Source organism: Schistocerca cancellata, chromosome 6, assembly GCF_023864275.1.
Source record: "Schistocerca cancellata isolate TAMUIC-IGC-003103 chromosome 6, iqSchCanc2.1, whole genome shotgun sequence".
In the NCBI taxonomy this organism is placed as follows: domain Eukaryota; kingdom Metazoa; phylum Arthropoda; class Insecta; order Orthoptera; family Acrididae; genus Schistocerca; species Schistocerca cancellata.
Window position 1 is genome coordinate 719,260,899 of NC_064631.1, and position 15,131 is coordinate 719,276,029.

Consider the following 15,131-nt stretch of genomic DNA (forward strand, 5'->3'; position numbering starts at 1 on the left):
AGCGACAAACTTTCAGAAGTGGTAATACGGACTAAACTAAGAAAAAAAAGTATGCAATAAACGGGGGCTATAGAGTGCAAACGTTAACAGCTATGTGAATTTATTCATTATCGCTACTGGAAACAAACCTCTTCTGCTAAACAAGTGCTAGTAGCTCTTAAGCGATACCCTCTCAGTATTTTAATATAAGAGACACACGGTCTCTAGCGGATCGTTAAAGAGTAACAAAGCAATTTTGATTTGTTCGCTTTGTTACCGCAATCAACATTGTTTCTGTGAAAACTTCGGCACTACAGTGAAGAAGCCTGTGATACGAAATGACCAAAACGTACGCCACACAACACGGAGTAACTCAACAACCCTCAGACGAAGCACTGTGCTGTGACGTGGTTGCCGTCGCCGCGGGAACAGTTTAGCATAGCGTACTGTAGTTCTGCCGTTCTTTCCTGCATTCAGTGAACCCATACACGAGGTGCACATCGGCCAAATCATCTTCCGTAAACCTATGGATATAGCTGTGTATCACTGTTAGCGTAAAACTAACGTTGTCGGGAGAACAAACCCAAGACAGTATCAGGAAGTACTAAATGAGACCTTGACGGAACGAAGACTAAAATGGCTACGATTGCTATCAACAGTAAGTATCGTGAGCGAATGGAAACAAGACACACAGCGAAACTTCCTGGCAGATTAAAACTGTGTGCCGGACCGAGACTCGAACTCGGGACCTTTGCCTTTCGAGGGCAAGTGCTCTACCATCTGAGCTATCCAAGCATGACTCATGACGTGTCCTCACAGCTTCAATTCTGCCAGTACCTCGTCTCCTACCTTCCAAACTTCACAGATCTTCTGCGAACCCTTCGCAAGTGCAACGACACTTCAGGACGAAGTTCAACAAAGATCCAGCAACTGCTAACTCCATTCGGCGATGGTATGCGCAGTTTAAAGCTTCTGGATACCTCTGTAAAGGGAAATCAACGGGTCGGCATGTAGTGAGCGAAGAAACGGTTGAACGCGTGCGGGCAAGTTTCACGCGTAGCCCGCGGAAGTCGACGAATAAAGCAAGCAGGGAGCTAAACGTACCACAGCCGACGGTTTGGAAAATCTTACGGGAAAGGCTGAAGCAGAAGCCTTACCGTTTACAATTGCTACAAGCCCTGACACCCGATGACAAAGTCAAACGCTTTGAATTTTCGCCGCGGTTGCAACAGCTCATGGAAGAGGATGCGTTCAGTGCGAAACTTGTTCTCAGTGATGAAGCAACATTTTTTCTTAATGGTGAAGTGAACAGACACAATGTGAGAATCTGGGCGGTAGAGAATCCTCACGCATTGCAGCAAATTCGCAATTCACCAAAAGTTAACGTGTTTTGTGCAATCTCACGGTTTAAAATTTACGGCCCCTTTTTCTTCTGCGAAAAAAACGTTACAGGACACGTGTATCTGGACATGCTGGAAAATTTGCTCATGCCACAACTGGAGACCGAAAGCGCCGACTTCATCTTTCAACAGGATGGTGCTCCACCGCACTTCCATCATGATGTTCGGCATTTCTTAAACAGGAGATTGGAAAACCGATGGATCGGTCGTGGTGAAGATCACGATCAGCAATTCATGTTATGGCCTCCACGCTCTCCCGACTTAACCCCATGCGATTTCTTTCTGTGGGTTTATGTGAAAGATTCAGTGTTTAAACCTCCTCTACCAAGAAACGTGCCAGAACTGCGAGCTCGCATCAACGATGCTTTCGAACTCATTGGTGGGGACATGCTGCGCCGAGTGTGGGAGGCACTTGACCATCGGCTTGATGTCTGCCGAATCACTAAAGGGGCACATACCGAACATTTGTGAACGCCTAAAAAAACTTTTTGAGTTTTTGTATGTGTGTGCAAAGCATTGTGAAAATATCTCAAATAATATAGTTATTGTAGAGCTGTGAAATCGCTTCAATCAATTGTAATAACCCTGTACTTTGATAAGAACGCAGTGATACGAGAGAACAGAGGAAATCAGGTGCACGGCCCAGCCGCGGTGCGCTGAACCTGCTGGTAATACTGGCGCATCAGGTATCGAGCGCGGCCGCACGCCGGCCCAGACTGCTGCTATCCGTCCATCAGTGGGCCTGCCGGCTTATCTACAGGGGGGGGGGGGCAGCAGGTACGCTGTGGACCCGCCCCCGCCCCTGCCGGGTTTATCGGCCCGTTAGCCCACAGGGGCACAAGGGGGGGCCTTGTGACGTCACCAACAGTCGCGCCCCACTTGACGGGCGTGCACCCAGCACGCTTCCTCTGCGGACGCTTTCGACCACACATCTGTGCAGCGAGGCGCGTCACTGCTTCCCTCCCTACATCGAGTAGTGGTGGCTGCCGTTAGGTTAAAGACAGGAAACACGTACTCCAATAATGGCGTGAATACACACAACTCAGTGACCAAATTACTGCACTGTGGACTGAACTGAAGTGTGTGATGTAATCACGCCTAATGCATGCTAGGATCGCTTCGATACCGGTGGGTATCGATCACTTCATTTATAAAGAATAGTAACTTTATGTAAACCCATTTCTTTGCCAGTGATATACTTTGTGAACTACTGCTTTAATCTGACACCAACGAAATAGATTATGCTTATCCATTACGGATATTTTAGAACCGTGACTGTAAATAAGTTATACAGAAATGCAACCAGTCATTTTTTAAAATAATAATGTTTTATTCCAGGAACCGGTTTTCGAACCTTTCAGGTTCATCTTCAGATGGTTTCGGGAGGATCCGGGAAGTTACATCAAATGGTTCAAATGGCTCTGAGCACTATGGGACTCAACATCTTAGGTCATAAGTCCCCTAGAACTTAGAACTACTTAAACCGAACTAACCTAAGGACATCACACACACCAATGCCCGAGGCAGGATTCGAACCTGCGACCGTAGCAGTCCCGCGGTTCCGGACTGCAGCGCCAGAACCGCTAGACCACCGCGGCGGGCTGAAGTTACATCATTACTGGTAGTAGCATAATGCTGGGTGCTGGTTCTATGGCAGAAAGATGGGTCACACTTAATGTATCGCCATGACTATAGCTTACCTGGCGATATGGATGTAAATTTAGGTTTTACTTACTGCGACAGTATAGGCGGCTTTTTTCGGTTGGTGTCCATCTGTCTGCCTCCATTTTGATGTCCAGAACACTTTCACACAAACTATAATAATTTATACTTTGACAGTGACACTTTTCCAACATCCAGCATGCGCTTTACAACTGTTGCTTGTAACAAACATCTTGACAGAAAGATATGGCATAGGCCTACCTTGTATAGAGATGTAATTTGTTGTTCTTTACATGTATTAAAGTCGATGTAAGGGCAAGTATTTTAATCAGAATGGCGATAACATGAGAGCACAAGATAACATAAATAAAAAAATTACTACAAAAACAAACTTCAGGTGATCTGTGATCTGATATCTTATTTCTACTTGTATATTACAGGCAGTTTATAGTATTTTTTACGCAACTTTTTTTTTACTATAATATACTTTTTACTATAATATACGTTTTAACAAGTTTTATTTCAAAGTAAGGAAATTAGTGTCACGTTGTTTGTTGACTTTTTGCCGGAGGGTCAAATTATAGCGAAAATTACCGCTACTGGATGAAGGAGACAGAGAATAGACGGGTAACGGCGCAAATAGATTTGCATACGTGACTGGCACTCAAAATAATAAGTAAAGCCAAAGCCTAGTTTACACGACGACACTAGGTTACAGGCAACTGCGCTACCGGCCAGTGCGCATGCGCGCCGCGCGTTTGCGCAACTCGTCGGTGAAACTAAACACTTTCAGCGTGTTCCAACTCTGGCGACACTAGTTGCATGAGTTTTGAGGTTATGTGTGTTCTTAGAGAGTAGACAAACTGAAATATGAAGTGGGGAACGGAGAATAATGTTCGCTTTTTGGATATCTATGCTTTCCATAGGGGTCTGTGGGATTTCAGTGATGCTCATTACAAAAATAAGCAACATATTGCTGCTCCTGAGACCTTCAGCGCCTTCAGAACATAGATAGTTTGACAATATCTTAACTGCACGGCAAAATTTATTCAATTAGGAGCACATATACAACTGAATTAAGAAAAATACAAGCAAATGTAATTCTAGCTGTAGAAATGCTCTTGTACACAAGACTAAAATCCCACCGTTCGAGTTGGTCGACTCTTTTTTTTAAGGAATATTGTTGGCAGGAGGGAGGCCTACAGAAATCAAGAAGCTACATCCTTTATTCAATATTCACCTATTTAGAACGTCGCAGCAGTGCTCCCCATTCACATATGTTTGAATTTTGACGTACTGCCACTGTACAGATCTATCTTCAACAGAGTAGTTTGTAAACCATTCTCTTCTTAATGTGGCCTGCTTCGAATAATTACTGCTTTTAACGTTAATAATCATTACTGTTAATGTTAATAATTATTGGTTTTAATGAAAAAGCGTCATCACCAACTAAAACCACGTCTTACAGCATGCCGAGTGTTCTCGATTGTAATGCATGCAACGTGATGTGAAATTTCAGTTCTGGCGATAGTGCTTCATGCATTAAAGTATCTTTATTTTTTATCGCGTAATTAACTCTATTTAGAAGAAACGTTAACAGTTCTGGTGACATTCTAAGATAATTAAAAGAATTTTGTGGGTATTCCATTACAAATTATTTCAGCAAGGAGCTGACGTCTTTTCTTCATCCAGTCAAGAATCGAAAGATGTTCCTTTTTTTTTCTTATGTAGCGATTCCACGCAACAAGCTTTAACTCCATCACAACTCGTGAGACGTGCAGCTGCCAAAACTTTCGTTTCAGACACGACTCAGGAACACACAGAACGACTAAACTCAAGTGTATACTGGTTTCGCCGTCTCTACAGTGTAATGTTGTTGCTTTATTTTGTGGTGTAAGCGGAACTGATAGATAATAAAAGCGGTTTAAAAGCTGTGAGCTGTCTGGGGAAGTTAACCTTGCATTACTGCGCAACTGTTTCACCAGGTATCCAGTCTAGCTTACCAAATTCCCAACCAGACTAACATTAATTATAATCTTTTAATAGTCATACGACAACCGGTGATATATATATATATATATATATATATATATATATATATATATATATATATAAAGAGAATTTAAATAAAAAGAAACAAATCAGTTGATATTTGGAAATTTATTTTAACATTGACCATTGAAATTTCAGCATATTAAACTTGATTCCTAACTAAACTGGTGCCTTATTTAGGATTGTGAAAATGTGAGATTGTAATCTTACGGAACACATCAAATATGGAGCCAAGATTGGGAGACTGCATACAACACTGCATTCATAAAACAACACACAAAGAACGTTGAAACATATGTAAGAGAAAATTAACCACTACCAAAAGATTGAATTTTCACGCAAAGAAGTTACGTTCGTAGCACAATCCTGTCCGTCATGTAATTACCACACACTGGTATACTAAATTCATATTAACTCTTTGTGAAATCTTCGCGAAAAGAATAGCTGAGGGCTACTTTGATGACTACACGACATGCTTCACGTGGTCAACTTGGTTTACACAAAGAGCGTAACTCGACAATTATTTTGATAATTAAAATAAATTAGATCGAAAAGCAATTTACAAAAGATAAACCTCGAACTGGTTACTATCGTCTTACTATTAACCTCATGGGTCAAACAATTGTATAAGCACGTGGTACTGGTTTCACAAAGTACACCCCACGTGGGTTGAACATAAAGAAAAGTTGCTATATTGAAAAATATTGTCAAGACGAGACATTATAATCTCACGCACACTCGCATTGAAGATTGATGAACTTAGTTAGAGTTACTGATCAACACGTGGTTCCACTTTACTCACAAAGTAGTGACAAAGCAACTACCGGAATATATTCTGAACTTCACATGAGAATTACACTGCGCTGCAATTTAAGATAACATTAGATATTTTAGAGCTAAAGCTGAAATAAAGGTGATTAAATTTTCAGTTAGGCTGAACTTAAGAAATCCATTGTCCTACGGACTTAGGAGACACGCGCTTAGCCGGAGATCTTACCACTTCAGACGCTCGCCACGGACAGACTGCGTGGTCCCTTTCTGAGGGTGGCTCACAAATACAAACGGAAGTGGCCAGAGGGGCAGCTTCCTATACCAACATGACAAGGGACGGACACGACCATACTAAGAATAGAAACCTCTTTGCTTTTAGAAAGCGTAGCTACCTGTTCCGACGTTGGTCCTACTGTTCTCTAGCAGACAGGCCTGTCTGCTACCCTCAAGCAAGCAACTAGAAATACATTTGCTCATTCATCCACTCACACAGAAGGGAAGGGGGATGACAGTATCTTATCATATACAGTATATAAAAGAAAGCGGATGTAGGTTCCGTATGAGACTGTGTGACATGAATTACATATAAACTGTGTTTTAAAGTGTAGTAGTGTGACAGATCGTTCTTGTTTATGTGTAAAAGTAACACGTTCCACTACTCAGTCTCCTCCCAGATAGTCAGAAACGCGACAGTAAATTTAGAAGAGGAATTTATGCCGTAAATGACAACAGATTTCAGAAATCAACATGAAAGGAATCCAACAGAGACCTTTCAACAGTCGAATATGAAACCATTTGCGTGCAACACATTCTACGCAACGAGTGGCGCAACCCAAAGTCGTCGTGTAAACTAGGCTTAACAAAAAACGTAAGTATGTTTGCAACTGCGTAAACGCACACATAGACTCTTTGCTCACAGTTGCTGGATCTCTCTCCTTCTACCTCGCTCTTGGCAGGAAGATATGTAGTATTTGCGGGTCGTGAGGAGTGTGTTGTAACAGAGAGACGTGTTTGGACAGTTGTAAGAGAGAAAGAGACATGTTTCGACTGTTGTAAGAAAGAGACATGTTGGTACGGCCGTAGAGAGTTTTATTTTTTGTGAAAGTTGGTTTACTTTGTGACACGGTTTGCTTCTTTACTATGAAAATAAAGAAGATAAAAAACTATTGAAATTCTTATTATTCCCGAGTAGGAGGTAACTTCTTCATCCAACTTAAATTTCCTACGTAATTCCTCGTACAGGAGAAACTCGAGACAACATTTATACTCCGAAGAAGAGAAGGAAACCGAATTAAGACCGGCTAAACATCGGACTTACAACTGATCTATGTTGGCGTAGTTACTTTGAACATTACAGACGTCTTTAAAAATTGATGCGTCACTGGAAATATAATCCCTAACAAGAGAGAATGTCACATCTGGTAGTTATGTAACGGGGAAATTCAATTAAGTAGTCATATAATATTTCTCGAGTACGTATTAAAACTTCAATCGTCTCATAAATTTTACATAGAACGCTTTAATTCTTCTAAACTGATAACACAAAGAAAAACTAATTATTCAAAGCTCGAGTAGTGCAAATCAGGACTTCACACTCAACAGTAAATAATAAACTGATTCGTATTTTTCTAGATTCATGTAACGTTGAGAACGTTCTCGTCGGTCCTCTGAATTCCTGCAGTCGCCGTCCACGTTCGTTCAGCGCTCGTCGTGTGGCGTGCGAAACTAATCCTGCGATGCATGGTTCCGCAGATTTACTCGGAAACGTTTGTTTTCGGACTCGGATTATTTGTACGCACTGCTACACATTAAGCTGAATAGGGGTCACCGCCGGCCCTGCTTTGTCCGGCGACAAAATAGTCACCTCCACTACACCGCAATAAACGCACTGTGACAATCCAACTACTTTCAAGAGATTATCAGATCCGACCACTGAACTGTAAAATGAGCAATGCAAGCACCGGCTACAAAGTGTCCAAACGATTTATGGTATCTGCTCCATATAAAAGGAAAGGGAATATCAGGCTAACGTTAACGGGGAGAATGACACAGACAAAAACGCGACACGTTTTCCATTGGAACAAATGGAATTTGAATAAATGATAATTAATTGAAACCCTCAGCTGCCGACAGGTGTTGTTGACATACCTCGATGGGGACAGCTGAAAATGTGTGACCCGAACCGGGACTCGAACCTGCGATCTCCTGCTTACAAGGCAGACGCTCTATCCATCTTCTATTTTTTTTTTTTTTTTTTTTTTTGCATTTTGTTCGTTATTGATCGTTGTGTTTGGTCGTTGCGGACGTCGCAAGACATCCTGTTCAAGTTCGGTGGTTTATCCTTCCACTCAGTTTTTTATTATTGATTAACTCGTTTTTTTTTATTACAGAGGGTAACTAACCCTCTGACCGGAAACGTTGAGCTACCGTGCCGGCTCCATCTGAGCCACCGAGGACCCAGTCATTGACTTACGTCTGTGCGAATGACCACAGGTTGCCCGAACTCTTACGGGAATGTGCGCGAGTAATCAGTCGATGGGCAAATATCCATTAGGTACATTACATATGTAGAATTCTGGACAGTTGGGAATGTGGGTCTCACGGGAAGCGTGTCCTTAATGGCTCAGATGGATGCCGGCACGGTAGCTCAGCGTGTTTGGTCAGAGGGTTGGCTACCCTCTGTAATAAAAAAAACCGAGCTAATCAATCAACAACGAACTTAAACGGATGTCCGCCCCGAGCAGATGCAACGAACAAAATCGAACAAAATGAGATTAAAAAAAAATGGATAGAGCGTCTGCCATGTAAACAGGAGATCCTGGGTTCGAGTCCCGATCGGGGCACACATTTTCAGCTGTCCCCATCGAGGTAGGTCAACAACATCTGTCGGCAGCTGAGGGTTTCAATTAATTATCATTTATTCTAGAGAAAGCTGCACGGTCATCAATAGTATCTGTTCTTTCGAGAACAGTTACTGTCTTCATAAATGGAATTTGTCTTCTACGTAATCTCGTTAAATCTGCCTCGTTGCTATCAAACCCGACTTGCAGTTACTTGGTGCCTACACATTCTAATGCGAGATTTCTACCCAGTTAGTTAAGTGTTCGCTCATTAATTCCCAACCTTTCTCACAAAAACCGTAAAATAACTCTACATCTACATGTACATGGACACTCTGCAAATGACATTTAAGTACCTGCCAGAGGGTTCATCGAATCAACTTCACAATTCGCTATTAATCCAATCTCGTATATCTTTCCGTGCCAGCTCTGATTTCCCTTATTTTATTATGGTGATTGTTTCTCCCCATGTAGGTCGGAGTCAACAAAATATTTTCGCATTTGCGGGAGAAAGTTAGCGACTGAAATTTCGTGAGAAGATTCCGCCGCAAAGAAAAACGGTTTTGTTTTAATGATGTCCACCCCAAATCCTGTAGCATTTCAGTGACACTCTCTCCCCCATTTTTCTGATAATACAAAATGTGCTGCTCTCCTTTGAACTTCCTCGACGTACTCCGTTAACCCTATCTGGTAAGAATCCCACACCGCACAGCAGTATTCTAAAAGAGGATGGACAAGGGTAGAGCAGCCAGATCTGTTACATTTTCTAAGTGTCCTGTCAATAAAACGCAGTTTTTGGTTAGCCTTCCCCACAACAATTTCTGTGTGTTCTTTCCAGTTTAAGTTGTTCGTAATTGTAATTCCAAGGTATTTAATTGAATTTACGGCCTTTACATTTGACTGATTTATCGCGTAACTGGAGTTTAATGGGTTCCTTTTAGCACTCAAGTGGATGGTCTCAGATTTTCTTATTTAGGGTCAACTGCCAATTTTCATATAATAGAGATAACTTTTCTGAATCGTACTGCAATTTATTTTGGTATCCTGACGACTTTACTAGTCGACAAACGACAGCGCCATCTACAAACAACCTAAGACGGCTGCTCAGATTGTCTCCCAAATCGTTTATATAGGTAAGGAACAGCAAGCCTCGGGGAACGCCAGACACGACTTCTGTTGTACTCGATGACTTTCCGTCAACTTCATGAAACTTTAATTTCTAGAATTGATAATTGAAACTACTCGTCCATTTCTACCCCGTGAATCAGTATCGGCTCACTGGACACATTCGCTGGAGTCCACTTGCTATACCGATCGAGGTGGCGCAGTGGTTAGCACACTGGACTCGCATTCGGGAGGACGACGGCTCAATCCCGCGTCCGGCCATCCTGATTCAGTTTTCCCGTGATTTCCCTAAATCGCGCCAGGCAAATGCCGGGACGGTTCCTTTGAAAGGGCACTGCCGACTTCCCTAATCCGATGAGACCGATGACCTCGCTGTTTGGTCTCTTCCCCCAAACAACCCAACCCACCCCAATTGCTACGCACCTCTCCGTATGGCGCCTGTTTACCAACATGCAGGATCTAAGCACTCGCCTCCGACAACAGCAATGTTACTTTAATGAAGGCCGCCCCCCCTTCCCCCCCAGGGACGGCTCCAACTTCCTCTCATCGTTACGAACAGGGAATGTCTGCTGTGGTACGCACGGACTCGTTCAGCCGCGATACGGGCGCGGCCTCCAGTCTCTCGGTTCTGTGTAGAGATGGGGCATCCGCTCTTGAATGGATTCATAGAGTTGAATCTTTCAAAGCAGTGAACAATCAGTGATTCAGAAAAAAAGAATGGTAGCTCCAAACGTTTCCCACGGCAGAGAGAGAGAGAGAGAGAGAGAGAGGGAGAGAGAGAGAGAGAGACGGAGCATATCAGCAGCGCCTCTGCTGGTCACAGCACAGTGCACGCCACACAACACAGCCAGCGCCGGCCTCGGCCCTGCTTCTACCTTGGCTGCCTGCATCGTGCAGTGTCCCATTGGATTTTGTGTTTCACATATGCCGTGCCGTCTCTGTGCGTCGTCTGCCGCGTGCAGTGTCTGGCGCAGCTTAACTTCGCATCGCACTCTGTCGGCGATCATTTCAGTCGCACGTCCTGCCCTCTGGGCAGTTGATGCGAGCAACAGGACAGAGAGCCACCTAGCAGATAACATAGGAACTACTTGCAACAACCTGCTCGGAAGGGAACGGACGATTTGTCTCGGAGCGGGTGAGTGGTGGCCGTTCACCACTCCCCCCACCCTCGGAACTTGCCCGCTCAACGCTCACCCCACCATTCTCGACTCTAGCCAGAGCGTTGAGCAAAGCAACTCAGGTGTCACTCTGGTCTCTGCGGTCTTAGCTCACGCAGTAATAAAGCTCGCAGCTCGACCTGCTCGACTCAGTGCTTCTGCATCGGAGTTCGTCTCTACTGGATATTGTTCTTCGTAGTAATACCGCAATGTATATTACATTATTATGTTATGTATACATCATTTGTTTTTATTTTATTTTTATTTGTTTAAACTGATCAGATTAGGTTCCTGACGACTCCTCTTACTATAGGATTTTTATTATGGACACTCGAATTTGCGCTTTAATTACGAGCGAACTGATAAACGTATCGCAAAATGTGATACACCAATATTTTCCTTGTTTTATTCTGCGTAAGGCTATATGCAGCACTTTCGTTCTAGAGTCAAATTTATATATTTTTTTCTTATTCTGGTACGGATTTTGCGATTTTAGGCGTCTTCGGAAGGAAACGTTCACTTTAAAAATATATGGCTTGCGATGTATTTGTATGAGGTTAATGAAATTTTAATACATTATAGCCAAATATATTGTTAATGTAAATCTCAAGTTACAACATTTTCCGATCACCCAAAAAACCACGATAGTGCAAAATAAATCAATAATAAAAAACTTTGTCATATCGTGGAAATTTCCATAAACAATACAAAATTCTTACTCATTATCTGTGTTACTTCAAAATAGGATCAAATAAGATCAAAATACAGGTATAGTACTGGAATAAACCAAGTTTAAAGGGCAATGTGCCTTCCATTTATTTTATATTGTAAATGAGTGGTGAGTCATGAAAAAGAGCTAATTCATTTCAGGGAGTGAACAGTTCTGATCCGATCTCTGAAAAGAACAGTTTTGCCCATCTCTAGTTCTGTGCGGATAGCAGCGGGGCAGCCGATCGCGTGATGAAACGCACCTGCGCATATCGCAGCCAAATTACTAACGCCAGTGCGAGGCCCGTGGATCACACGCACTGCACAGTGCGAAGCGGCTACGGCAGGATCACTCACAACTCCCCCCCCCCCACCCCACCCCTCACCCTTCTCTCTGTCTCCCTTTCCCTTCTCATGCGAGGCAGTGTTTGATACCAAGTCAATTGTCACCCCAGTCACAACCCTGCCCGCTGCCGCGTTCGCCATTGCGGCAATCAGCGCGGAGGCCAGTGACGTAACTCAGGACTGACGCCCCGGCCTGCGGCAGACGGTCAGTAAATTACTGTCGCGATTACGCTGCACCAATCAGATTGCAGCCGCGGTCACACTGTGCTGTCCAAGCGGGCTGTGAATCTGCGCGAGATAGCTGAGGTAACTCACGCACTTCACAGCGTACTAACCGTAGCCCTGTCAGCAGCACACTGAGATGCGTCAAATGTTAGGGTTCGCTTAAAAAAGAGCGCCACTTACTCGGTTATACTCATACAGTGTTTCATAACGCTAGTGTTTAGCGACTTACAACGAACTTAACGTGATTTCAAATCGTTTCTAATCTTTTTTTTTTTTTTTTTTTTGCGTACACCTACATCTATTGTACATACATACTCCTCAAATCACTGTATGTGGTCTGGCACCACCGTCAGTCATTTAGTAATTTCCTTTGTTGTCCCACTCGCAAATAGGGCAAAGGAAAAAGAACTGTCATATGGTCCCGTGAGAGCCCTAATTTCTCGTGTCTTGTCTTCGTGGTCCTTACACGAAATGTACGAGGGGGAGTCAAATGAAAATCTTAAATAGTTTTTTAAATATTATTTATTGTGCAGAAGTGGTAGAAAGCTGTATCACTTTTCAACATAATCTCCTTCATGCTCAATGCAAGTCCTCCAGCCCTTACAAAGTGCAAAAATTCCTTTTTTAAAAATCTTTTGGTAGTCCGCGCAACCACTCATGCACCGTGTGGCCTACCTCTTCATCAGAACGGAGCTTCTTTCCTCCCACTGCGTCTTTAAGTGGTTCAGAATATGGAAATAACTTCGGGCAAGGTCTGGTGAGTATGGTGGACGAGGAAGACACTCAAAATGCAGGTCTGTGACTGTTACAACTGTTGTACGGGCAGTGTTGCAAAACGACATCTGCTGACAGCAACCCACGTCGCTTTGATTTGATTGCAGGCCGCACATGATTTTTTAGGAGATCTGTGTACGATGCACTGGTGACAGTAGTCCCTCTAGGCATGTAATGCTCCAAAATGTCGCCTTTTTCGTCCCAAAAGAGAGTCATCATAGCCTTCCCTGTTGATGGTTCTGTTCGAAACTACTTTGGTTTTGGTGATGAGGAATGGCGCCATTTATTGCTCGCTCTCTTCGTTTCCGGTTGGTGGCAGTGAACCCAGGTTTCGTCCCCAGTAACGATTCTGGCAAGGAAGCCATCACCTTCTCGTTCAAAGCGCCGAAGAAGTTCTTCAGAAACATCAGCAAGTCGTTCTCTCATTTCAGGAGTCAGCTGCCGTGGCACCCATCTTGCAGACACTTTGTGAAACTGGAGCACATCATGCACAATGTGGTGCGCTGACCCATGACTAATCTCTAAACATGCTGCAATGTCATTCAGTGTCACTCGGCGGTTTTCCTTCACTACGGCTTCAACTGCTGCAATGTTCTGTGGAGTCACAACTCGTTGTGCCTGACCTGGACGAGGAGCATCTTCCACTGAAGTCACACCATTTGCGAACTTCCTACTCCATTCGTAGACTTGCTGCTGCGACAAACATTCATCACCGTACTGAACCTTCATTCGACGATGAATTTCAATAGGTTTCACACCCTCACTACGCAAAAACCGAATAACAGAACGCTGTTCTTCCCTGGTGCAAGTCGCAAGTGGGGCGGCCATCTTTATACTGATACTGCGACGATATGCGTGCATCTGCACTATGCTGCCACCTACAGGCCATTCTGGACGCTGTTTGTAGCACGCTTACCAATTTGCAGGATAACGGCGTGAAATTTCGATTTGTTATTACAAACTGAAGGTTTTCAATTGACTCACCCTCGTATGGTGGCGTTGCTGTCAGGTTTCCTCCGAGCCATAATCGGTAGCTAGCGGTAATCCACTGCAGTAGTAGCCCTTGGGCGGCCTGCGCGAGGCATGTCATCGACAGTTCTGTCTCTCTGTATCTCCTCCATGTCCGATCATCATCGCTGTGGTTCACTCCGAGACGCCTGGACACTTCCATTGTTGAGACCCCTTCCTGGCGCAAAGTAACAATGCGGACGCGATCGAACCGCGGTAATGACCGTCCAGGCATAGTTGAACTACAGACAACACGAGCCGTGTACCTCCTTCCTGGTGGAATGAGTGGAACTGATCGGTTGTCGGACCCCCTCCGTCTAATAGGCGCTGCTCGTGCATGATTGTTTATACCTTTGGACGGGTTTAGTGACATCTCTGAACAGTCAAAGGGACTGTGTCCGTGATACAATATCCACAGTCAACGTCTATCTTCAGGAGTTCTGGGAACCAGAGCGATGCAAAACTTTTTCTGATGTGTGGCCATTAAAATTGCTACACCACGAAGAAATGCAGATGATAAACAGGTACTCATTGGACAAATATATTATACTAGAACTGACATGTGATTACATTTTCACCCAATTTGCGTGCATAGATCCTGAGAAATCAGTACCCAGAACAACCACCTCTGGCCGTAATAACGGCCTTGATACGCCTGGGCATTGAGTCAAACAGAGCTTGGATGGCGTGTACAGGTACAGCTGCCCATGCAGCTTCAACACACTTCCACAGTTCATCAAGAGTAGTGACTGGCGTATTGTGACGAGCCAGTTGCTTGACCACCATTGACCAGACGTTTTCAGTTGGTCAGAGATCTGGAGAATGTGCTGGCCAGGGCAGTAGTCAAACATTTTCTGTATCCAGAAAGGCCCGTACAGGACCTGCAACATGCGGTCGTGCATTATCCTGCTGAGATGTAGGGTTTCGCAGGGATCGAATGAAGGGTAGAGCCACGGGTCGTAACACATCTGAAATGTAACATCCATTGTTCAAAGTGCCATAAATGTGAACAAGAGATGACCGAGACCTTTAACCAATGGCACCCCATACCATCACACAGGGTGATACGCCAGTATGGCGATGGC

General features: G+C 43.9%; 1 non-coding gene across 1 annotated transcript; it reads right to left on the bottom strand.

Annotated features, from left to right (window-relative positions):
* Positions 1-700: 700 nt before the first annotated feature.
* On the bottom strand, positions 701-775 carry Trnas-cga (transfer RNA serine (anticodon CGA)). The gene has a single exon. It is a non-coding gene; the product is annotated as a tRNA-Ser (tRNA).
* Between the last annotated feature and the right edge of the window lie 14,356 nt (positions 776-15,131).